A 26033-nucleotide genomic window follows, 5' to 3' on the forward strand; every position below is an offset into this window, starting at 1 on the left:
CCTCATTGCCTATTTTACTAACTTCAATTTCTTTTTCTTCTCTAATTGCTACCACTAGTATTTCTAGTACAATGTTAAATAATAGAGGTGTTAATAGGCATCCTTGTTACATTCCTGATCTTATTGGGAAGGCTTTTAATTTATCCCCATTGCATATGATGCTTTTTGATGACTTTAGATATATACTGTTTATTATTTTTAGGAAAGGCCCTTCTATTCCTATATTTTCTAGTGTTTTCAATAGGAATAGGTGTTGTATTTTGTCAAAGGCTTTTTTTGCATCTATTGAGACAATCATGTAATTTTTGTTGGTTTGCTTGTTGATGTGGTCAATTATGTGATTGTTTTTCCTAATATTGAACCATTCTTGCATTCCTGGTATAAATCCTACCTGATCATAATGAATGATCCTCACGATCACTTGCTGGAGTTTTTTTGCTATTATTTATTGAAGAATTTTGCATATATGTTCATTAAGGAGATTGGTCTCTAGTTTTCTTTCTCTGTTTTTGATCTACCTGGCTTTGGGATTGGTACCATATTTGTGTCATGAAAGGAATTTGGTAGAACTCATTCTTTGTTTATTATGTCAAATACTTTGTATAGTATTGGAATTAGTTGTTCTTTGAATGTTTGATAGAATTCACTTGTGAATCCATCAGGTGCTGGTGATTTTTTCTTAGGGAGTTCTTTGATGGCTTGTTCAATTTCTTTTTCTGATATGGGATTATTTAAGTATTATATTTCTTCTTCTGTTAATCTGGGCAATTTATATGTTTGTAAATATTCATCCATATCACCTAGATTGCTATATTTATTGCCATATATTTGGGCAAAGCAGTTTTTAATGATTGCCTTAATTTCTTCTTTATTAGAGGTAATGCCTCCTTTTTCATCTTTAATACTGTTAATTTGGTTTTCTTCTTTTCTTTTTTTATTAGATTGACCAGTACTTTGTCAATTTTATTTTTTCAAAGTATCAGCTTCTAGTTTTATTTATTAATTCAATAGTTCTTTTGCTTTCAATTTTATTAATTTCTCCTTTAATTTTCATGATCTCTAATTTAGTTTTCATCTGGGGATTTTAAATTTTTTCACTTTCTAGTTTTTTAATTTGCATGCCCAATTCATTGATCTCTGCCCTCCCTAATTTGTTGTATTCAAAGATATAAATTTCCCCCTGAGTACTGCTTTGACTGCATCCCACAGGTTTTGGTAGGATGTCTCATCATTGTCATTCTCTTCAATGAAATTATTAATTGTTTCCATTATTTGTTCTTTAACTAACTGATTTTGGAGAATCATATTATTTAATTTCTAATTAATTGTATCCTTACTAATTATTATTTTATTGCATTGTGATCTGAAAAGGTTGCATTTATTATTTCTGCTCTTTTGCATTTGTTTGCCATTTTTCTATTCCCTATTACATGGTCAATCTTTGTGAATGTACCATGTGCAGCTGAAAAGAAGGTGTATTCCTTTTTGTCCCTATTTATTTTTCTCCACATATCTATTAACTCTAATTTTTCTAAAATTTCATTCACCTCTCTTATCTCTTTCTTATTTATTTTTTGGTTTGATTTATCTAGATCTGATAGAGGAAATGTTCAGGTCTCCCACTAGTATAGTTTTACTATCTATTTCCTCCTTGAGCTCTGCCAGTTTCTCCTTTAGAAATGTTGATACTATACTATTTGGTGCATACATGTTGAGTACTGATATTTCTTTATTGTCTATACTGCCTTTTATCAGGATGTAATTACTCTCCCTATCTCTTTTAATCAGATCTATTTTTACTTTGGCTTTTTCAGATATCATGATTGCAACTTCTACCTTCTTTTTCTCAGTTGAAGCCCTATAGGTTTTGCTCCAGCCTTTTACCTTTACCCTGTATAGGTCTACCTGCCTCATGTGTTTCTTGTAGACAACATATGGTAGGATTTTGGTTTCTCATCCACTCTGCTATTTGCTTGTTTTATGGGTGAGTTCATCCATCCCATTCACATTCAGACTTATGATTGTCATCTGTGTATTCCCCAACATTTTGATATCCTCTTCTAGTTTTGCCCTTTCTTCTTTTGCTATTTCCTTTTAAACCAGTGGTTTGCTTTTCATCAGTCCCTCTTATCCCCACCCTTAGTTTACATCCCTTTCCATCCCCTCCCTTTTGTTCCCCTCTTATTATTTTTTAGGGTCTATTAAATTCCCTCCCCCCTCTCTTTCCCTCCCTTTTTGAAATCCCCAATCTCCTCTCTTAATCACACTCAGGTATTAGAGAGCCTATAGATAAATGCTAGACGCAGGTTTCTTTTCCCTGTGGAAAAACACAAGCAATAACAAAATAAATAAAGCATAGAGAGCCAGTATCACTCTCTAATGAGAATAACCAACAAAATACCATTTGACTATACATTCAATATGCAATAAACAAAATAAAAAAAACTTGGAGTGTATGGGTGTTCGAGGAAGATTAATATCTCTGGTGTGATGGTTTGCTAAGCCCTTTTCACGGCTTCTCATCTACTTTTCATGTGAACATTTCCTTAGGTGGAATGGGTAGATGAGAGCAATTTATTCCAAAATCCATATAAAGTCATTTGAAGCAGGCAGGCTGCATCCTAAGCCATCTACAGTCCTACTGGCTTTTGCCTTGCCATTAGATTTCAATGACTCTGCAACAGTGATGATAAGGACTTGTGCAGCTCTAACTCACTTAAATCCAATGTATATATGTCAAGATAGCACCCTACCTTTTGGTCTTTTTTGAAAATGAAGGACAGGGGCCACCTAGCTGTCTCAGCCTAGCTATTTGACCCTGGGCAAGTCACTTAACCTCCACTTCCTAGCCTTTACCACTCTTCTGTCTTGGAAACAATATAGAGTATTGATTCCAAGACAGAAGATAAGGATTTTTTTTAAAAAAGTCTCCCCAAAGGGATCATGGAAACATAATCAACTTAAAACTACAATATTACAGTATTTAGAGGGAAATTACAATAATTTAGGGGCAAAAGGGAAATAAAAGAGAAAAGGAGGAACAAAACCAATGTTAGGTGCATTGACAAAAAGCCAATTAGGGGGCAGTCCCCTTTGGCATAAGAGTGTACATTCAAAACAAATACATTCAACCCCCCATAGTTCAAATTCACCACACCTCAAAGTTCACCATGGATCTTTTGGTGTAGCGTGTGATCTCTGTAGGCATCTTCATGGTGCCTTCTCCAAAAAGTTCACTTTCTGGGTTCTGGGAAGTAGTCTCTTGTTCTAAACTGGACTCAAATTCAAATCAAAGTTTACAGCAATAACATAGTCTTTCCCTGTGAGGAGGATAATAAGACATTCCTCCCTGAGCAGGATACAAAGATAGACATAGAAATCACACAGGGATACATGGTCGAGTAATAAGCCATATGAATCAATTATCAAAAACATCAAAGAATCTAAAGAAATTAAAAAATAACTTCTGAGCAAAATATAGAATATCAAAAATGTGAAAAAATTCTTGGAAAAAGAAAAAATTCACAAATCAAAAGAAGTTCTTATAGCAATCCTTGTCCCATAAGCTTTGTAATAACAATTACTCACTAACCTAATTTAGCAGTCTGGACTACAGTAAGTTGTCACATTATAAAAGAAAATAGAAAAGAGACTAGATCTTGAAACAAGTGGGAAATAGCATTTTCCAGTTTGACCCTTTTTTTCACTTTCTGGGATAATGGAACCAGAACAATTGATGTTATGTACTTGATATAGGAAGTCCTACATTTATCACACGTTAAACAGTTGCAACCTCAAGTCTCACACATGATCAAGTCCTTGTACTCTTTGTGCAGAATGTCATCAATCCCGTAGGATTGCTTTGGTCTCTTTTACCTTTTGTGCTAGTGTGGCACTTCACAGGAGGTTAACTTCTATGCCCCTTTATGGTCTGTTTCTCTTTGATTTAGACACATTCATTGAGCAAATGTCTCATAATATTTAAATAACTACTTATTTATTTAAATATTTATTTTTAGTGGCAGATCTCCATAGTCCAAAGCTTTTTGGGTATGCATTTATATGCTAGGCAAATGGACATCTTAGCTTATACTATTGCAAAAATCAAATTTGTAAAAAAAAATCTTTTCAATACTGGTGACGTGCTTCAAATGCAAAAAATGAGAGAGAAAAAATCAAATACTGTATGCCACATGTAGGAACAGAAAGAAACATATTAAAAATGTGTATATTTCCCAATCAGAGAGGTAAAGTATAGAGGCTACTTTTCAAAAAATAAGATTCATTTCCTCTCTAACTTGCCATGATCCACAGTGTAAGTACAAATGAGGTAGATAAAGCAATGGAGGTATAAAAGCAATAATACATTCAAGAAAATACAAAAAAAATCACAAAAGGCACAAAATGGTACAAAAGGCACATGAAGTCAATATAGGTCACTAATGCAGATATCCTTTTTTTAAGGTAGTATATGTATTGTCCCAGAAGGGCAATTTGTTCAAGTACAAGGATCAACCAAATACAGTGCAACAAAGTAGTACAGATTCAGCAATTGGAAGTCTTATCACAATCAATAGTCGAATATAATCAGTATAGGCAATTATTCATTATAAATAGAAGGTACTCATTTTACAGAGCTACAATGAATCCATGAGTCCCTCTCCCCAGTTTTAATGGCTGTTAATGTAGTCAATAGGTCTTGGAACAGTCCTTGACCCAGCACGTTTGACATTCTTTATGTACATGTTATTGCCTGGGTTTAAATCATGAAGCAAGAAGTCTCTGCCTGAAGAACGACTCCAAAGTCATGGAGTTCTTGCAGTTTAGTTTATAATTGTCTGATATATGTGGAGATGGTTGTATCCCCTCCTAACAATGATGTATAGGCAGGGGTAAATGGTTTTGCCTGAATAGGTGATGTCCAAATAGCATCTCAAATGGTGAGATGTGTATATCACCTCTGGATCAGCTTCTGAGATAAAATAGGGCCAGAAGTAGAATTTCAGGCCATTTTAAATGAGTCTCCATGCACAATTTGTCAATCATAGTTTTAAGTTCTTTGTTCATTCTTTAAATATGACTGTAGCTCTGGGGATGATAGGGTATATGAAATTTAGGAGTTATCCCCAAACATGAATAAATTCGTGATAAGACCAAATCAGTAAAGTGAGTTCCTTTATCTGAATCAATAAGTACTGGCAGTCCAAAACGAGGAATCATTTCTTTTAGGAAGACCTTGACAACAAAAGCCACTATGGCCCAAGCAGTAGAAATTGATTCAGACCACCTGGTCAGCTGATTGACTATGACCAGACAAAATATATACTGTCCAGCTTTTGGCATAGAGATAAAATCCATTTGTAAATGCTCAAATGGTGTGTAAGCGAGAGGATGCCCACCAAAAGCTTTTCCACGAAAACCATGCTGATTAAAGGCCTGGCAAGTAGGACAAGCTGTACATACTTTGGAGGCAATTGTAGTTATTCAAGGTGCTATCCCTACTTTTTAAACAGAGTCCACAATGCCTTGGATGCCTAAATGACCATGTTTATGGATGGAGTGACAAATTTGGTTATAGAAAGTTCTAGAGAGGTTTTGCTTCAGCTGACACCCATTCTCCATTAAGCTGATTTGCTTTAAATTTTTGCTTCCATTTTTCCATTTCCTTTTCTTTATAGGAAAGGGATAGATCCAAATCATCAGTAATTATTAGTGGCAAAATTAATTCAGGTCCTTCCAAGGCCGCTAGTTTTGGCTGCTTGATTATTTCCCCTGGAGACAGGGTCAGTGCTACCTGTGTGTGCAGAGCAGTGAATGACAGCTATGGCTTTGGGGAGCAGAAGGGCAGAAAGAAGTTCAGTAATAAGGTTTGTGTTGGCAATACCTTTTCTAGCTGATATTAAGAATCCCCTCTGAAGCCATAGCATGCCAATGGTGTGACATATGCCAAATGCATAATGGGAATCTGTGTAAATTGTGACTCTTTTATCCTTTGCAATGATACAGGCATGTTTCAAAGGTGTGAATTCTGCACCTTGTGAGTTTACATTTGAGGGTAAGGAAGCTGACTGCAGAGTATCAAACTTGGTAACTACCAGAGCTCCTGTATAGCGCATGCCATCCCGCATAAATGAAGAAACATCCGTGAATATTATTAAATCTGAATTATCCAAAGGGGTGTCCAGTAAATCATTATGGGGTTTATCAGCAATGGACACTAAAGATGTACAATCATGTAAATGTTCTCTGGAAACTGGCAAATCAGGGAGCAAGGTTGCAGGATTAAGAACTTCACCATATTTTAACGTGATATGTTCACTTTTCAATAGGGTTTTCTCATGTTTCATAATCCTTTGATCAGTAAATGCCTGTGTCCTGTGTCTTAATAACAATGCCCCAACCTCATGTAGGCACATTATGGTCAGAGGGCATCCTAATACTAGATTATCATATTTGGTTACTAACAAAGGCATGGCAGCTACTTCTCTAAGGCATGGTGGTGCTCCTGAAGCTACTGGGGCCAGTTGGCCTGAATAATAGACTATTGGGCATTGAGCAGGTCCCAAAAGTTGAGTTAGAACACCTGAAGCTACACTTTCTGTTCAAAAGAATATAAGGTAAATGGTTTACCATAATTTGGGATGCCTAGAACAGGGGCAGACAGGATAGGCTGTTTTAAATTTGAAAGAGCTGTTAGGTATTCTGTTTCCAATTTAAGTGATTCAGGGACCAAGGTTTTTGTGAGTGATACAAGGGACTTAGTGATTTCCCCATAGCAAGGGATCTACTGCCGACAAAATCCTTTTCCTCCAAGTATCATCCTCAATTGCTTTTTAGTGATAGGAGTGCTTAATTTTTGGATACTTTCAATATGCTTAGGAGAAATAAAACAGGACCCAGCAGTTAAAATGAAACCTAAATACTGTACTTTGGGTATATACCACTGAACTTTGTCTTTGGAGACCCTGTGGCCTCTCTTATGCAGCTCCAAAAGGAGATGCTTGCTATCCTCTTGGCATGCTTCAGCATTTGGTGAAGCCAAGAGCAAATCATTTATATATTGAATTAAATGTCTGTATTTAAATTTAATGGCATCTGTACCAGCAGTTAAGAATTATGTAAACAATGTAGGGCTGTCCACGCACCCTTGAGGCAAATGAGCCCAGATTCACTGAGAACCGTTCCAGGTGAAAGCAAATATATGCCTGGAATCCTCATGTATCAGTATAGAAAAGAAATCTGACTACAAGTCTACTATAGTAAAGTATGTAGCTGTGCTAGGAATAGAAGAAATAATAGTGTTTATGTTGGAAACTACAAGGTTTATAACTTGATTGTTTACAGCCCTCAAATCTTGGATGAATTGATAGAGATGCTTGCCATCAGGCCCCAATTTTGGCTTTTTACCAGGCAGGATGGGCATATTGTATTCAGATTTACAGGAAATTATGATGCCCTGGTCAATTAGTGAATTTATTACTGAGGTGATGTCCTTAATTGCCTCATTTGAGAGAAGGTACTGAGGAATGGAAGGAAGTGGGCTAGATTTTGTTTTAATTTGGATAGGGACAGCCAATTTAAGTAAGCCAACATCAAAAGACAATGTGGCCTAGAGAGACTCAGGTATATCAGTTGGGATTTCAAAAGTGAGAGACTCCTTCATTTCATGACTATGTGAAAGAAGTACAGGGAGCAAAGTTAAGTATTCCTCAGGCAATTTCAGTGACATGGAGCCATCTAGCTCTAAGCTTACATAAAATATCTCTCCCCAGAAACATTTATAAGAGAGCCGGGCATCAAGAGGAAAGAGTGTTCCACTTCTAAGGGTTCCACAAACACAATTCTAGGGGAAAGCTTTGGAACCTTTAAGGGAGTCCCCAATACCCCATTATATGTATTGATCTGATGGAATTGCAATCTGAATCAAGTGTACTCTTCAATACAGACCTGGAGGCTCCGGTGTCCAAAAGACATTCATAATAGGCATTACCAACCTTTAATGTTACGTGGGGTTCATCAGTATGGGGAGGCAGTAGATAGGGACAACGGGCAGTAAGACATCAGTGTCTGGAAAAATCAAAGGTTGTATCCTCTGAATCCTGTACCCCAACCCCCCCCATACACCTTAATAATCTTTGGGTAGTTCCTTGGGCTCTCCCCTGAGGGGCAAGAGCACCCTTAGTGGTTGGGGGATGAGTTCCACTCAAGATATACTGTTGCAGGGTCATTTGGTATGAGTTATCAGTTGCCTGATTTATATTACTAGAATTGTTATCAGTTCTAAAATTGCAATTCCTGAAATCATTATTGTAAGTATTATTTCTATAATTGTTTCTATGTTTGTTATTCAACTGGATATTATTTCTGATTGCCTGGAACAAATTCTTATAGTTCATCATTATATGGCCCTTCTTCTCACAGAAGTGGCAGGTAAGAGACTGATAGTTAGATTATTGGAAAGGGGCTAGTGTCATTGGTTTGGTATCCTTTCCTTTTTCTTGTTTATAAATTTTATCCTTTAAAGATTTTAGTTCCTTCTGAAACATGGCCATTAAATCATTAGTCACTTCCTGTTTTTCTTTTGACCTCTAGAGACATAAACAGCAGTTCTCCTCAACTTGTCAAGATCCATCTCAGGCCACATTTGGCATTGCATTTTAAAGTAATCCTGGACCACTTTGCAAGAGTTGTAGACAAAGTGTCACTTTATTTGCCTAATAACCCTTTCTGTAGAAAGATCAATGTCCAGGTACCTAACCCCAAGGTCAACAATCCTATCCATGAATTGGGAGGGTGTTTCATCATCAGATTGTTTAAGGTATTTAAATTGGATCCATGCATCTGGTCTTTCAGAGCATTCTCATATTGTTTTTAGAATGGCCTCCCTATAACAATATAATTGCAAAAAATCCTCAGGGTCATTATAGTCCAATTCAGGATTCTGAGATGGCCAGTGTGCTTCATTGAGACCTCAGACTTTATTAACATCAGAGATGATCTTATTTTTTCACATTCTGTTAGAAAAGCCGGGAGCAAAATTTCAACATCTTTAGAAGAAGAATTATATTGAAAAAATATGTTGGCCATCTTTTTTGTTATGACAATTGGTTCTTCATAACTAGGGGTATTGCATTTCAATTCCTTTATATCTTAGGGTGTGAAAGATGTATGGTGTATTAAGGTTACCACATCCCCATTGTGTCCTATTGTAGGCACTTCCCTTAAGGGGAAAAGGCCTTCATAAGAATCAGTAACTGGTTGTGGTTTCCTAGGAATTGGCTGTGGGGGTACCAAAGCAGCATGGATAGGAACCAGTATGGTATGAGGGTGAGATTTCCTTGGGGCTGGGGTTGGTTGTGGGGTGGTAGAAGGGACAAGGGAAATGGGGCATTAGGAGAAGGAGCAGGGGAGGAAGAGTTAGCCAGGAGTTGCTGTGCATGAGAGAAGAAGTTCTGCACCTGAGATATAGGTGAGGGGGTCTTCTGTCTCTTTTTCAGGAAAAATAGGATATTCCTCTTTTGGTAATTCAGGAACAGGCTTGTAAAAATCAGACATGTTTTGGATAGAATCCTCCTTTTCCATTAGATCATGAAAGAAATGCATGAAATTGTCCAACTGAATTTACATGTTGGCCTGCATTCTCCATTGTGAAGCCTGTTGTGACTTAACATTCAGAATTTGAAAAAGGAAAATTCCAAGCAACATAAGGAGAAGGAGGCAATCTGGAACCTTAAAAGTTCCTAATTGAGCAAAAGCCAGAAGGCTTTCCTGTAGAATAGCATTCATGCTGCTCAGGTTTTATTTTTGTTTTGTTTGTTGTAATTAGAAGAGTGGTTTAAAGGAAAATGGAAAAAATAATTTTCAATGTATTTTTATATTTAAAATTTTTAAATTATTATTAGAAGTGGGGATAGAGTAAGGGGTATTTTGTCTTTTTTATTTTATGTGATGTTATATGATTTTGTTGGATTTTATTCATAAAAATTTTTTTTACAATTCCATTTATTTAGTTGTTTTTGCTGCCCTCTGGTGGCAGAAAATAGGCACTGCAGCTCAGCAGAGAAAGGAAAAATTGAGTGCTCAGTTCTGGCCTCTAGTGGTATAGAGGGTAAGGGGGTTGTTAAAGAGTGGGGAGTGGGAGTAATGGGTGTGGTTAGGGTGGGGGTGGAAGTAAGTGGCCTGGTTAGGGTGGTTCAGTCTGCCACAAACCAAAATGGAGGTTCTGACTGCAAAGAAGGGTGGGGTTTGGGTTTGCACTTGTCCCAAAAGCAAATTCACTCTAGAGGGAGAGATAGAAGCATGGCAGACAGGGCCAAAGCAGGGAGGGTGGACCAGGACCCTCTGCTAAGAGAGAAAAGCATGGCAGAGGTTAGGAGCAAACCAGATGCCTGGTAAGGGAAAGGGACCACCCCCTCCTCACTGGGCTTGGATTGTCTAGGGAGTTTGAAACTTACGAGAAGCAGTGAGCAGGGCAGTGGGAGCAGGCAGCAGCAAGAGGTGGAGCAAGATTGGCAGAAGTGGCAGGAGCCAGAATAGTTTCTGGGGCAGCAGTAGCTACAGCTGAGGTCCTTGTGATAATGAGATTAACTCTACCTTATCCATTTTCAAATCTAATCACCAAAAGTATAAACAACTCCACTTAACTCACAAGTTGACCCAGGTGTGCTAGAGTGAGTGAAGAATCAAAATTTACTGACTGCTTCCTGGGCAGTCCTAAGAAAAGAGACTGTTGTGATTGGACACATAAACTAAGAGGATGGCACAAGAAGTGACACAAAAGAAGCCCCTTTAAAAAGAAGTTCAGTGAGTTCATCCGGGTTCTTCTGGTTCGTGTCTGGGATCTGAAGGAGCTTCTTCTTGTTTGTGACTTGGACCTGGAGGAGCTCTGGACCTGAGAACCTGAGACTTTGGTGAGGCTGTACTTAAATCTTTCCCTTAGAACTACGCCTGATGAGTGAAGAAGGCTGACTACCTTAGCCTCTGGAGGGGCCCCTGATTGGGAGAAGCCCTCATGACTAAACCCCTTGTTAATTGACTTTTAGGCTCTCCAGCTGGGTCTCTAGAGCCCTGCCAGAGTGAAGCCCAGACTTGAATACAAATCTAATTCTTTAAGTTAGATCTCTCACTCTACCCTCTTCTCATCTCTCTACTTCCATTCTCTCTTATATTTTGTAAATGAATTACTAAAATCATTTTAGGAATAAAATCCAACAAATTCATATAACATCACATTTAGGAATTGGTATTTATTCAGTTCCTTGGTGACCACACCTTTAAATATTAATATATCCAACCAAAAAACCCCTTTTCCCTCTTACTGAGGGGGTGGGTGGGCTATGCATGGTGGTGGTGGGGGATTGAGGAGCGCTGGGGTAGGAGGGGGGGTGAGGAGAGCTGGGAGCAGCTGTAGCTTGTGAACAACAAAAAAGGCACAGATGCCTCCAGGCAGTGGCGGAGTGGAGTAGTCATGGCCTCTGCAGGCAGGAAAAAGTGGCTCTCTTTGGGGAACTGAGTAAAGAATTCTTGAGAATTAAAATCCTTTCATAGGTGCCAAACTGTAAGCTTCAAAATTAATATCCAATGTTTTAAGTATTATATTTAATAAGATTTTATTATTAATAACTAACATAAAAAAGCTAGAGTAAAAAGCCTCCTTTCCCAATCACACATGTGGAAAAAAAGTTAAGGAGTTACAGAACTATATAAAAATAATGTAAAGACACATGTAAAAAAAAAAGAAAAAGGTATTTGGGGATGAGGAAAGAATTCTGGGAGATAGAGTGCAAGCAAAAATGTTTCTAATTAATACAGTATGTTTATACACACACAATAAAGACTAATTTCTAGGGGCCAGGGAAAGGGCATTAACAACTGGGCAGATCAGAATAGGCTGCCTATGGGAGATGGAACTTGACTTGAACTTTGAAGAAAGCTAAGGATCCCACAAGGCAAAAGTGACATAGGAATGCATTACAAGGATGGAATTATAAGCTGTATAAAAGTATGGAGATGGGAGATGGTTTGTCCCTTCATTATCCTGTTTGTACCCCTTTATATAATTACTAACTTAAACTCTGGTGGCCAGAAATGGACACAACTCTCCTGTTGTGGTTTGTTTGGAGCAGAGTACGAGAGAATCTTTCACCTCTTTTTTCTTGAAATCGTTTCCTTTCTTTATGAAGCCCAGGATATCATTAGCTTTTCTGGATGCCACATTATACTATTAACTCATATTGTGCTTACAATCCATTAAGCCCATATATCTTTTTAAAATTTCTTTTTTATGAATTTTACTTATGAATTATTAGTTGTGTATCATATGTGAATATATGAAATTATATATTTCAATATATAAAGGACAGAAAATAATGATCAATACAAAATTATAATATCTAATAAAAATTAATATATAACAATATATAGTGAAAATTCTTATTACATTCTGTATTTTGAAGTATATGTCAATTAAATATGGTAGTAACAGATATGCTCTGCTTGTTTGTCACTTTCTAAACTTCTTTATGTTCTTTTCTGTTTATTTTTAATATCTCATTGATGCCTTTACTTTTTGCTCTTTTTTTACATCACTACTCTCCAATTGCTTCTTAAAATTTTCCTCCCCCATAGTAGAAATCCTCCTTTCTTAAAAAAAAAAAAAAAAATATATATATATATATATATATATATATAGCCAAGGAAGACAAATGTGCACATTGTCCAAGTCTGATGGTGGATACCTCATTCTGTATTTCTAATCCTTGAAAGTAAGTAGAGAAAACATGATTTGTTGTAAATCTTTTGGATTGTAATTCCAACTGGTTATTTTATTGATCAGAATTGATAAGTCCTTTGAAGTTATTTTCCTTTACATTATTATACTAATTTTATAAATTGTTCTCCTAGTTCTGCTCATTTAACTAATTTCATAAAATCTTTCTGGGTTTTTCCGAATGCATCTATTTTGGTATACATTATAGGAACTACCTTGAAGAAATTGAGAAATGTAAGGATAACTATAATTTGGTGAATACTAGATATTATTTCATAAAGTCTTTCATAAAGTATTCAATTTAATAATCTTGTATTACATTATATTCATATATCATATTTTCCAACATCTCCAATGATAATTTAATTGACTAGAAATAATTGGAGTGATCAACTAGGTGATCTATTGTATAATTCCTGCTGATTTTTTTTCTAGGTCAATATGTTTTACTACTCCTGAAATATTTCAATAGGATAATGTAGTTATTTCCCAAAAGATCCCTTAGGCTCTCTTGATAAGATTCCTGTACCTCCTGGTGATATGCATACCCTATTTGGAAACCCCTGATCTATAACATTTCCCTGATATATTAGTTTAGCAACCCTATTCAAAAAAAGAGAAAGAAAATTAGGTTAATCTGGCATGGCCTCTTATGTAATTTTTGCCAAAGACATTTAATTATATTTAACATTATTTTATGAACTCTTTATTATAGAAGATGTATTAAGAGTCAAAACCTAACTTGTCTCTGCCACAATGAGCTTACATTCTATTGAGGGATATTATATGTATATAGGTAAATTATCACAATATAAATGGAGGAGTGCAGCATAATGGAAGTGAAAGTGGCACCTGAGCTGAATCTTGAAAGTAGATAAGAATTTTGAGAAACTAAGAAATGCATTCCAGACTCAGCAGTACTTAATTGCTGGGTCTTTTTCACAAGGAAATTAGGGGAAAAGGAGAAGTACCTATATGTTCCAAAATATTTAAAGCAGTTCTATTTGTGGTGGCAAAGAACTAGAAACTGAGTAGATGTCCATCAGTTGGGGAATGGTTAAACAAATTGTGGTATTTTATTGTGTTGGAATACTACTGTACCACAAGAAATGATGAGCAGGATAATTTTAATAAAACTTGGAAAGAACTGCATATTATAATGAACAGTGAAATGAGTACAACCAAAAGAACATTATACACAGCTATAGATTTAATTCTTGAAGAATAAATTCCAGAGAATGAACCTGAAAGACATAATTTGAATGAACATGTCTGTCTCCTGGAAGATGCCTACTGTGATGCAGGGAGGCTAGGAAGGAGCTAGGACCTTGTAGATAAATTATATTAATAATAATTTTAAAAAGAAATGCATTACATACGTGTGTGATAGCTTGTGAAAATTCATGGGAGAAAAAAGATACACAGTTCAGAGAATAATTAGTAGGTCAGCTGGTGTGAATAATGTACCTAAAGGGGAGTAATTAACATGAAAAGGTAAATTGGTGTCAGATGTACACAAAATTCCAAGCTAAGGAGTTTATATAATCTTAAAAGCAGTGAGGAGCCACTGAAGACTTTTGAGACAGAGTGTGCATTAGAAAGAGAATGAAAGTAAGGGAAAATCAATTAGGAAGCTATGAAAATAAATAAGGTAAAATGTTATGTGGACCAAAATGAGGATAGTAGCCTTCTAAGAGGACAGGAGTCAAGATGCTGAGATGTCATGGAGGCTGAATCAAGACTTGTTTTCTGAATGAATATTGGGGATGATGAAGGGGGAAAAAAGTAGATGATGATTCAATTTACAAACCTGAGTCACTGGATAAATGGTAGCATTACTACTATGAACTTAATACTGATATTTGAACCATATTTTTTAAAGTCTCTGCATAAAATCTGAAAATCTAAATTCCTAGCATTATTTTCCATTTCACTGGGGCAAAAATTTACTGAATTGTTACTATAGTTTGTTTAATCAGTTTTCTTAGACAACAAAAGGTTTAGATGAAATATCTTGAAGATTGACTGCCCTGATCAACAGGTGTTTATACAGTTGGGTTTGAAAAGAACTTTGTTTTTAACTCATAATTCATAATAGAAGTATAATTCAATGTGTTATGTGGAGAGGCTTCTTACTTCTAAAGCGCTGGAAAACACTTGTGATCGTCTTTGCCAAGAGGATGTTCAAATTTACAGTAACATAATTCAGCAACTACAGATTCTAGATAACAGGACTACAATTTACAGTACAATTTCTCACTATTTCAGTAGCAACTACATTTGCAATGGAGTTCATTTAATTAAAATCTATTCAAGTGAAACTTCCGTTTATTTGAAAAAAAATGTTTATCCTATTTATACTATCTGAACGCTTCACATGAGTAGTTAACAATAGATTGTGGAAGAGTGAATATCAATGAAAACAAATTACTTTCAATCCATTTTATGCTAAATGTATGTAGACAATACAATTTTTGTGAGTGCTACTTTAAAAGGTCAATTAACCTTATTTTATATTCTGAAATTACTATTCCTGAAATGACACCACAGAAGTAGCAATTTTAGTTATTGATAAAGTGTTAACATTACGGTCAAAACATTTAATTCTATTTTCATGTCCAACATATAGATCTCTTTCTGGACTTTGGGTTCATTACCCCATCCTCCTCCACATCAAGAGATGCACCTCATGTTTCATTATAGGTCCTCTGGAGTTGTAGTTGATCATTATCTTAATCAGAGATTCTTAAGTTTTCTCTCCAATTTTTTTTCTTTACAATGTTATATAAATTGTTCTGGCTCTGTTTACTTCACAATTTATTTTAAAAGTCTTATCAGTTTTCTATGAGTCTGTCTCTTTTATTTTTTTATGACACAATAATATTCCATTAAATGCATATACCACAATTTACTTAGCCATTTCCTTTAGTTAGTTCCACCAAAACTAAGACACCTCTTACTTTTCTTTACAGAGAAAGGGGCACCTGAGCCAAGCCTGGAAGGTTGATCAAGGATTTTGAGAGGCTGAGAAGAAATGTACTTTTTTTAATTTTAGGACTTTCACAACCATCACATTCTAGACAATTATTCGCTGACTTCACAGTCTATTTATGATCAATTATAGGAAAAAAAAAAAGTTCCAACACCTTTTGGCCAATGTTCTTTTGATAAGCCTATTTGTATTTTGCTATGCTTGTCTTCATAGTATACAAAACTTTTCCAGCCTGGTGAGATCAGTGTCAGAGTCTTTGAGGAGCCAGAAGTAGCAGCTTATAATAATTGAGCAGTAGACTGTGACTTCAATGGAGAAGCTCTGTATGCATTTGCCTTTGCCTGTCTATTGCTGAGGAAATTTTCATTTAAAATTATCTTGTTATCAAAATGTTCATGTAATGACAGTTAAAAAAAAATCTTTTCTCCATTCTACTTGCCAACTATACCTCCATTTTCATTTGCAAGAAATATGAGGCAGATACTAAAATGTCAACATGAAGAGGTCGTATAATGAGGGCTACTAGAAATCTTTCCTAGACTTAGAAGTAGAAGAGACAAAGAGAAGAGTTAGGAAGACTATAGGTACAAGCACTACACTGAATTTTAAGAAAATTAGAGTATCAGAGCACTAAAGAGCAACATTAGTTGCCCATAAGCAGGATAAAACTGTTTGAAAGGAGAAGTTATCTTTCTTGAACTTCATTAGTAACCCTTCCTCTCATGTCCAGAGTTCTATTATGAATTCTATTCAGTTCAGCTTTACCAAGAATTTCATTAAGGACATATTTGGAAGACATCATGTAAGGCATTCCTTACATGATATCAGCTAAGGTTTGTTCAATCTCAGGGGAATTTGTATTATTAGAAGCTATTTCAATACAGCAAAGACTTAAGACTCAAAAAAATGGAGTAATTAAAGAGTAAGAGGCAGAAAGGTTGATTTGGAGGGCAAGGATTCTCCACCTGTACTTCTCAAACTGCATCACAAAAATGACTGTCTACTAATAAGGCCAGACATCAAAACCATGCTAAACCTTATTCTTGTGGGAAAAAATTATATTATTGAAAGATTTAATGGGAAATGGCCAAGGTATTTAAAATAATGGTGATAGTTCTTCCTTTGGCTGCAGAATGTCAGCATTTATAGGAAAAAGTCAATCAAGTGCTTCCTGGATCTGCTTAATCAAGCATAATTGTCACCATGTGATAGCAGTTATTGGAAGCTCCTTTGTAAAAGAGTGCCAGGACAATTTTGCAAAAGAACTACCTAGTTTTTAAAAGAAAAAAAAAAATAGAACAATTTCCTGAGTGTGTTAACACTGAGAAGACAAACGTGTCTTCACACTCATTTTAAATGTCACATCTTTTCAAAAAAATAGAATAAAACTGCTCTCGAATGTTTTTCTTTACATGAGAATGGTATTTATTTTTGAAAATGTCAATTGACATATTCTATTTTTGTAGAATCTTATTATCCAAGTATTTCTCCTTGTTTCCTTATACATAAGAAGTTTTCTATTGTAACAACTAATTTTTTTAATGGAAGGAAAAAAAGCAGCTCAGCAAAACAAACCAACCCATCAACTAAGTCTAACAGTATATGCAATATTCCATTTTTCCCCACCTCTGTAAAGAAGGGAGGTGCACCCTATTTTTTTCTAGGGCTGTTCTCTTGGTTATCATAATTATAGTGTTGTCAGAAAGCTATTTCATAAAATTGCTTAAAAGATTTATGAATAATACTGTGGTGCCATCAATAATTATAACTTGAGAATAAAGAGTAAAAACTGGGAATCAGATTTGAATAAAGATAAGGGAATTAAAACAAAGAAGAAATAGGATGTTTCATATTTGGGTATCAAAGTGTTAAATTCTTTCTCTTTAACCACTTCTTATTTATAAAGGAGAAAGTGAGAAAAAAACAAGGAAAATGTACAAGAAGACAAGATAGAGGGAAATACGTAATTTATCACAGGTATGAATTTAAATGAGAGATCAATTTATAAAATAGAAGGTTTTTGGTGAATGATTTATAAAGTAAAATCTAATATGTTGTTTATAAGAAATATATTTGAAATATGAAGATTCTTGTAAAAATGAGAAATTAAGCAAAATTTATCATGGGTCAGTAAAACTTTACAGGAGGCAGGAGTAACAATCATAATTTCAAATAAGACTATTGTAAATATAGACAAAAGACAGATAAAATAAATCATATAGATAAGACAATTTCCCTGATGGAATTTTTATTAAAGTTACCACAGTTAATGAATTGCTATCAATACTTAGTTTATATGCACTCAGCAAAAAAAAACCTAAACATTAATGGAATTGGAGAAATAGAGAGCAAAAGTATAAATACATCTTACTGCATCACTTTTAGATCTGGACAAATTGAATACAAAAATAAATAAGAAAAATGTTGAGTACCTGACTAAAACTTTAGAAAACTTAGATGCAATAGATATCTGCCAATTGCTGAATGAGAACAGAAAGGACTTTTTAAATACTTCTAAAAAAACTGAGCACAGGACATGAAGACCTCATAAAAATGTGGAAAATCAGAAATACTTATTACATTCAATAACAGACATGTAAAAAAAATTAAAAAGCAATTGAGGTCTAAATAATATGTTACTAAAGAACAAGTAGTTCAATAAATAGAAACAATAGAAAGTTTCATCCAAAATTACAATAATGAGACAACATAGCAAAACTTGTAAGATATAGCTAAAGCAGTCCTGAAAGGTAAATAAATTACAGCAAAAGAAATAAAGAACAAACCAATTAAATGGGCATGAATGCAAATTTAAAACTTTGAACAGCAAATCAAAAATACCCAAAGAGCAAAGTAGAAATTATAAAAAATTTAAAAGAAATAAATAAAATTGAAAGAAAAAAGAGAGAACAAATTATTTATATTTTTTAAAAGGAGAGTCTATAACAATTGAAGAGGAAATAAGGGAATTGTCTGAAACTTTTGCCCAATTATATGCTTAATAAAATTGAGAGAGCTTGCAGAAAATAGATGAATAACCACAATTAAGAAAAGAAGAACAACATTTAAGTAATGCAATATTAGCAAAATCAAAGAAGCCACAAATGATTTCACAAGGGAAAAAAGAAAAATTCCACAACCAGAAATTTATAAGTGAATTCTAACAAACACAATAAGTCACAAGGTACTTTTAAAAATAGAAAACTGAGGAGTTTTTAAGACTATCAAAAAATGTTCATTTTTTTGTAATTTAAATGTAAAATTTGACTAATAACAAGAGCTAAATCACATCCATATTGCAATTTTTGCTACATGAAACAAGAAGAAAATGAAATTGCATCAATTAAACTTTAGCTCATAGGTTCTTCAGCAAATAAAAGAATTAGTACAGTTGGTTTTAGTTTGTGTTTAAGAGTAAAAAGAGGACTGAGGAGTTTTTAAGACTCAAAAAACGTTCATTTTTTGGTAATTTAAATGTAAAATTGGACTAACAACAAATGAATTGATATACTAATAGAAGAGCTAAATCACATCCATATTGCAATTTTTGCTATATAAAACAAGAAGAAAATGAAATTGCAAAAGTTAAACTTTAGCTCACAGGTTCTTAAGCAGATAAAGGAGTTAGTAGAGTTGGTTTTAGTTTGTGTTTAAGAGTAAAAAAGAAACATTTCAAAAGACACATGGTCATCTCATTGTAGGACTTATTAACAATAATAGTGTCTATGATATGGTAGGCACTGTACTACATGCTTAAAAAATATTTTCTAGTTTTATACTTACAACAACCCTGGGAGACTGATGTTATATTCTTATTTTATAGAGGAGGAAAACAGAAGCAAACAGGGGTTGTTACTTGCCCAAGCTAGTAAATGTCTGAGGTTTGTCTTACTGATTCCAAATTCTCTATTCTACTTTGCCCTACTGGTGCCACCTAGCTGCCCTAATTGAGTGTTAAAACAAAGACTAACTTAGACTTCCAGTTAAGATAGTTATATGAAATAACAAAATGAAGTTTAAGCTCTCTGACAAAGATCTTTAAGAGAACTCAAGAAAGACAAATAATAAGCAAACCAAAACAAAACAGAAATTACTATTCTCCATACAATCCATAATAGCAGAAAACCAGTGGAAATTCTGATTAATGGGTGGGAAGAGGGAAAAAATAGTGAAAGGAACTGGGGAAGGTAAACTAGCAACAGGAAATGTTGATGTTAATCAAATTGAAAATAATAAAAAAAGAAAAATTGCAAAAAAAGTCCTTAAAACTTAAAAAAAAAAAAAAAACTTCAGTCTGGGGGGGGGGGGGGGGGGGGGGGGCAACTCATGCCCTTCTCTATAACTTTAGCTACTCCTGCATTTCAGTAATATTCTATGTCAAAGTATATGTTAATATCATTGTATATACATAAGACACATAGGTATTATTATATAAGATATATAGATATAATAAGTGCTTTTATGCTATTAGAAAATAAAGTTTGTACATGAAAGATAAAGAAAGGCATTCTTCAGTAATTAATGTTCCCTCCTCCATCATAACTGGAGCAGTGACTCTGAGTACCCAGTTTCCATTTTTGAAATCTCCATTGACTCTCCCATTCCTATTCTTAATACCTACAAACTCTTCCCCAACCTTCCTCTATAAAGTTACTTTTATTATTATTATTATTATTGTGCTCTGTGGAATGCTTGCTCCCTAGGTAACAAACTATTTTCATTTTAAACTTTAACTATTGAGTTATTGGCTTCTTCCTAATGACATATCTTTTCTATCTACATTTTCCAACAAAGGTTGTTCTTTAATTCATTCCTCCTGACTAATTGGTCATAACAGGGCAGTTGGATTACTCCTTGCTTCCCATTGCCACTAACAGACTCTCCCTTTTACCACCTCTCTACCTTTGAGGTTTATTCAGTTCACAGTTATAATACAATCAAGATTTTTTTTTTGTCTGTGTGGAGTGAAGTTTTAGGGGCTTCGTTCCCCCATGAATCACTCTAATGAGCAGACCAGAGACTTGATGCTGGCAGAGTTTACATGCCTTTTTTTTTTGGGGGGGGGGAGCAGCATAGAGTGAGGGAACACTGCCTGGGCATAGGCAGCATCCTCACTGTAGTGGGGGAGGCCAAGAGTGAGGAAACAGGCCTGGGCAGAGACAGTATCCTTACAAGGAGGAGTAGGGCCAAGGGAGTGAGAAAGAAAGAGGCTCCACAGTCTGAGAGGTCTCAGAATTAGTGAGCACAGATGCTTAGATTTACTCAGATTTTATAGAGATCCAACACAATGCTATCTCCACTTTCCCATCTTCTGTTTTCTTATTCTACTCTCCTTCTATCCTCCTTAATTGTTCCCAACAGTTCTGAATGTCTTTTCTTTATATTCCAACATTTCCAATCATATGGGAGTAGTCCTTAGGTTTGCCACTTTTAGTTGAGTCAGGTTTTTAGGTCTATCCAAGGATTTGTAGCATTGCAACAATTCAGGCTGAAAATATTCTTTGAAACATTTTTCAGGTTATAGCATCGCAACAATTCTTGGGTTTTAGTAACCATTTCTTAGGACATGTTTTTTAAGATTTTAACTTGTAATTTTTGACATTTCTCTCATAGGAATTAGGTTATCCCTAAACTTCTTACAGTAATGAAAAAGGAAGAAGGGGCACTTTAGCCATATTTGAGAAGAATATCAAAGACACACACACACACACACACACACACACACACACACACACACACACAAAGCTACTTAAAGAGGGGGTTTCTTCTAATCTTCAAAAGGAGAGATTGATATTTCCTAGTGGAAGGCACCTAACTTCACTTTTTTTCTATAGGAAGTTGCCAATCTATGATTACTAATAATAATCAATGTACTATGCAGCAAAATAGCTTCCAAAAGAGAATTCTAAAGTAACGTGGCAAGAAAATTATGCAATACAGTTTAAATGTGCAGATTGCATGAGCAGTTAGCTAGATAGATAGCACTGACTTTCTGACTTCCAAGTTCATCTAGTATGATTAAAAGAAGGGACCAAATACACTTCTTTGGCTACTTATACAAGGTATCCCAAAAGACTCTGTACAGTTATTTGTGTTGGTGTTATTGGAATGCAGTGGGATTCAGAATACTTGAAGTCCATTGAAATGAAAATGTCCAGAACTGATTTTATCCTCTAGCACAAAACAGGATGAAATATACATAGCCTGGTCTGATGAGAAATGATTGTTGTATCATTTATTTAACATTATTCTAGTTTTCATCTATTTTAAAAATAATTTTATGATGTTAAATATGGTTGTGTTTACATATACAGTAGAATACAGAATCATGTGCAAGGTCAAATAGCCTGTGAAGGTTGCCTCAAGAGGAGAAAATACTGGTATTTTTTAGGTTTTCTGTTTCTTGTGGGTCTGTCTAGATTGGCCATAGTAAATGAAACTAGCCAAATCTTTCATTTATATCCACTTCTGCTACATGCATGTAGAATTGATCTCATTTCAAATAATATGACTTAGGGAACCATGATCATACCAAAGTTGCTCACCCCCAAAATATAATATTAATCAGTAAGTATTTATGCCATATCTTTCCTTTATTAGCTATTGTTAATGTCTGGGAATTGTATTGTTTGTGGTTCTTGTGTTGATCATTTTCATTGTTACAAAATGAATTTCCTGTTTTTCTTCTAATATTGGGCTGAAGTATTTTCAATAAAATTGTGTTGCAAATTGCTCCTTTTTATAAAATAATCAATGCATATTGGGGAGTAATGCACAATTTCATCCCACATATTGTCTTCAGTCTTTCAGAACACTCTCCTTCATTCTTCAATGAATTAGATGTCTGGCTCAGAGTCTTTCTGTCCTTCTACGGAACTGTAACATACACACTGATACTCACTCAAATACCCAATTTCCCAATTCCTGAATTTATTTATTCTACTTCTCCATCCCACCATAGCTATCACAGAGAAAAAGATTATTCTGTCATCATCCACAAGTTTTCCACATCCATGCTCATAAATTCCGAAATTTCTTTATCTAATCATAATCTGTTGCTGTTTCACTTCTCTCTCTGTCTTGCCACTCCCTCAATTTTTTTGTCCTTACTGTGACCCTTAATCCTTAATTCCTGTCATTTCCACTGCACTGACTACATTCCGTTATCTTCCCCATTTGGACCCCCTAATTGTCAGTTCAGCTTTAAATTTACATCTTACAATATTCTTAAATCCTTTGCCCCTTTATTCAATAGAACATCTTGCTTTTCCAAATCTGAGTGTTGGATTATTCTCATCATCTCCTGTATGCTAAGCAAAACTATAGAAAATCTGAGTGTTGGATTATTCTCATCATCTCCTGCTGCTAAGCAAAACTATAGAAAATCATGAAACCATGATGACTGGGTTCACTACAAGTTTCTTACATAGTCTCAACTGGACCTTTACTGTGATGAGTAAACTTTAACACTTCCAGGTTTTATTCATTATTCTGTTAATCACAAAAGCTTTGATAAACCTTTTCATTCCTCTTCAAGACTCCCATGATTCTTCCACATCTACTCTTTCATCTGAGAATTCTGCCTCACATTTCAGTGAAAAAATTGAGGTCAGTCACTGAGAGTTCCCACTTCTACCCCCTTTCTCATCTCACATCACTCAGATGCCACCTTCCCTATCTCCCTCTTCACTCTACTTTCACATGAAGAGATATCCTTTCTCTTTGCCAGGGCAAATAATGTGTACGAATGTTAACCAAAAGGTTACCCCCCCCATTATTGTCCCTACTTTGTTACTAATATTAGATTGCTCTGTTTATTGGCTGCTTCTCTCCTGCATATGAACATACCCATGTCTTACTGATTTTCAAAAAATCTACCCTTCTTCTTAGTAACTCAGACTTGAAACCTAGGTTTCATCTTTCACTTCTCTCTCTGTGTCAGTCCCTGTACTCAAACAGTAGTTAAGTTTTGTCATTTGCACCTTTATAATATTTTTCACGTATCCTTCCTTCCCTTCTCTAACATGGTCACCAACTTGGCCACCAACGTGGTGCAGGGACTTATCACCTCATGCCTAGATTTATATACACTAGCCAGCTGGTTGGCTTCTTTGCCTCAAGTATCAATTCAGCCAGTCTATATGACTCAACTATCAAACTGATCTTCCCAAAACATAACTCAGATCAAATCATCTTCATATTCCCATGATTCCCTATCACCTTCAGGACTGAATACAAAATAATAAAAAAAATTGAATAGAAAACTTGGTGTTCAAAGCTCTTTGTTCCCTGATCCTTTTCTATCTTTCTAATCTTCTTATACCTTACTCTTCCTCTGAGCACTCTGCAATCCAGTGACATTGGTTTCCTGGCAGTTCTTTCCACATGGCACTCTGTCTCTCCAATCTAAACATTTTTCATTTGTTGTCCTTCATACTTGTAATGTTCTCCCTCCTCAATTCCATATATTATCTTTGTTGGCTTACTTCACATCTTGGCTAACATCTCTCTTTCTACAGGACCCTGTTTATCCCATATGTGTCTTGTTTGAACAGCCATTCTCATGTTGTCTTCTCTTATTCAACTATAAGCAGGAATTGTTTTTTATCTTTCTTTATATCTCTAGTGCCTAGCATAGCGTCTGGCATATGGAAGGTGCTAATAAATGCTATTTAACTGAGTATCTAGTTGATATATGCTGCCTGACACATGATTATTTCAAACAATAAGAGTTAACTATGCTCAGAGTAAAGAGAAAATATTGTAATATGAGGTACTCAGGGAATTTCTTTCCTAACATCATTTACATTTTAACTTAAAATTTATGCCTATAATCCCCAAACAACTTCTTACAAACATGTGATTAAGACTTAATGAAATATTTGTTGCCAATAGCAATGAGTTTATATAAATGAATTGTCTCCATGTCTTTCAATAATTTTTGAGATGGGTATCAAATTTAAATAACTACTTTTTAATTATAGATTTTTCTAAAACTCTTAAGAGTAACATTTATACCATATTATTATTATCATTAAACATTTGTTGAATTCCAGCTATCTATAAAGAGATTATGTATACTGAGATGTCTGCTGGACATCACCAGATTGTTCCACAGACATCACAAATCCAATATGTTAAAATAGAACTGATTATCTTTTCCTCTAGCCCCACTCAACCTCCTAGTTGCCTGATTCTAATAAGGATACGTAAGGAATTAAATTTAGGGGTTGACTAAATACGTGAGAATCCTAAATTAATATTGTGGTCACTAATTTAAAAATAATATAGCTCAAGCCAAAATGACTTTTAGTAGCTTTATTTACAAGAAGGTGGAAAGAGTGCAAGTAGAGAAATACAAAAAGTGGGTAGAGAAGATGTCTAGGCTATCAGTGCTTGTTAACCTTCTACCAAAGGACCGATGTTCCACCTACACAGTCTCCTCCAAGAGGGGAAGGCCTCTCCACAACTAATCTCTCCAGAAACCATGAAAGGAAAACCAGCTACTCACTCACCTAAGAAACAGTCCAAGCCAAGGTCCCAAGTTGAAGCCAAGGTCCAAGTCCAGAGTCACTTCCAAGAGACAGGTCACCAGCTGAAGCTCCAAGCTGAAGATTCAAGACAAAGACAAAGACAACAGAAGACAACAACAAGCCAAAGAAGATCAGGACCTTAATAATCACTTTTTTTCCCTTCCATTCTTCACAGGGGTCATTCACAGTTTCCAAATTGCCTAGCACAGCCCAGGAAGTAGTGTCTGTGGGATCCACTTCTCACCCTCTGAAGGTATCAACTCTTATCAAAGGATTCACAAGTTTCTGATTGAGTGGACTAAAAGGGTGGCCTTCTCCAAGTAAGTGACTTGTGAATTCTCTTACTTGATGGCTTACAAAGTGTTAAGTAGAATTTTGCTAATGCGAGACAAAGAAAGTCTGATTCATACTTCATGGGTTGTGGGAAGCCAATAAGAGAAACAGTCTCAAATAGATAAAAATCTGAGACTCCTTTCTTAACTCCTTTTCTGATCCACACCTTTCCTTAATGAAAAGTGTTAAGCTCCTAGAAATCCAGCAGTTAACAGGTTAACATTCTCTCCTTTGGTCAGAAATACAACTGTTTTTGTTTCAAAAGTAGTTCAGACACTAAAGGTCATAAATTCCTCCAGGAGGGGCATTTTACGCCAGAGAAAATATTCCCCATCACAGCTTTCTGATACGGACCCAGCCCCGAAGTTCAACCTTAGCCTTGTTCTATTTGGAAGCTATTGAGAAT

At 35.2% G+C, this 26033-nt stretch overlaps 1 long non-coding RNA gene across 2 annotated transcripts in view; it reads left to right on the top strand.

Annotated features, from left to right (window-relative positions):
- Window positions 1-25504, top strand: part of LOC123242516 — a 36970-nt gene extending 11466 nt beyond the window's left edge. For both annotated transcript variants that reach the window (XR_006505818.1, XR_006505819.1), the window contains exons 2-4: window positions 15742-15805; window positions 17668-17738; window positions 25470-25504. This is a non-coding gene — a long non-coding RNA (uncharacterized LOC123242516). The remainder of the gene's footprint in view (window positions 1-15741; window positions 15806-17667; window positions 17739-25469) is intronic.
- Window positions 25505-26033: the final 529 nt, after the last annotated feature.

Source organism: Gracilinanus agilis, chromosome 3, assembly GCF_016433145.1.
Source record: "Gracilinanus agilis isolate LMUSP501 chromosome 3, AgileGrace, whole genome shotgun sequence".
Classification (NCBI taxonomy): Eukaryota; Metazoa; Chordata; class Mammalia; order Didelphimorphia; family Didelphidae; genus Gracilinanus; species Gracilinanus agilis.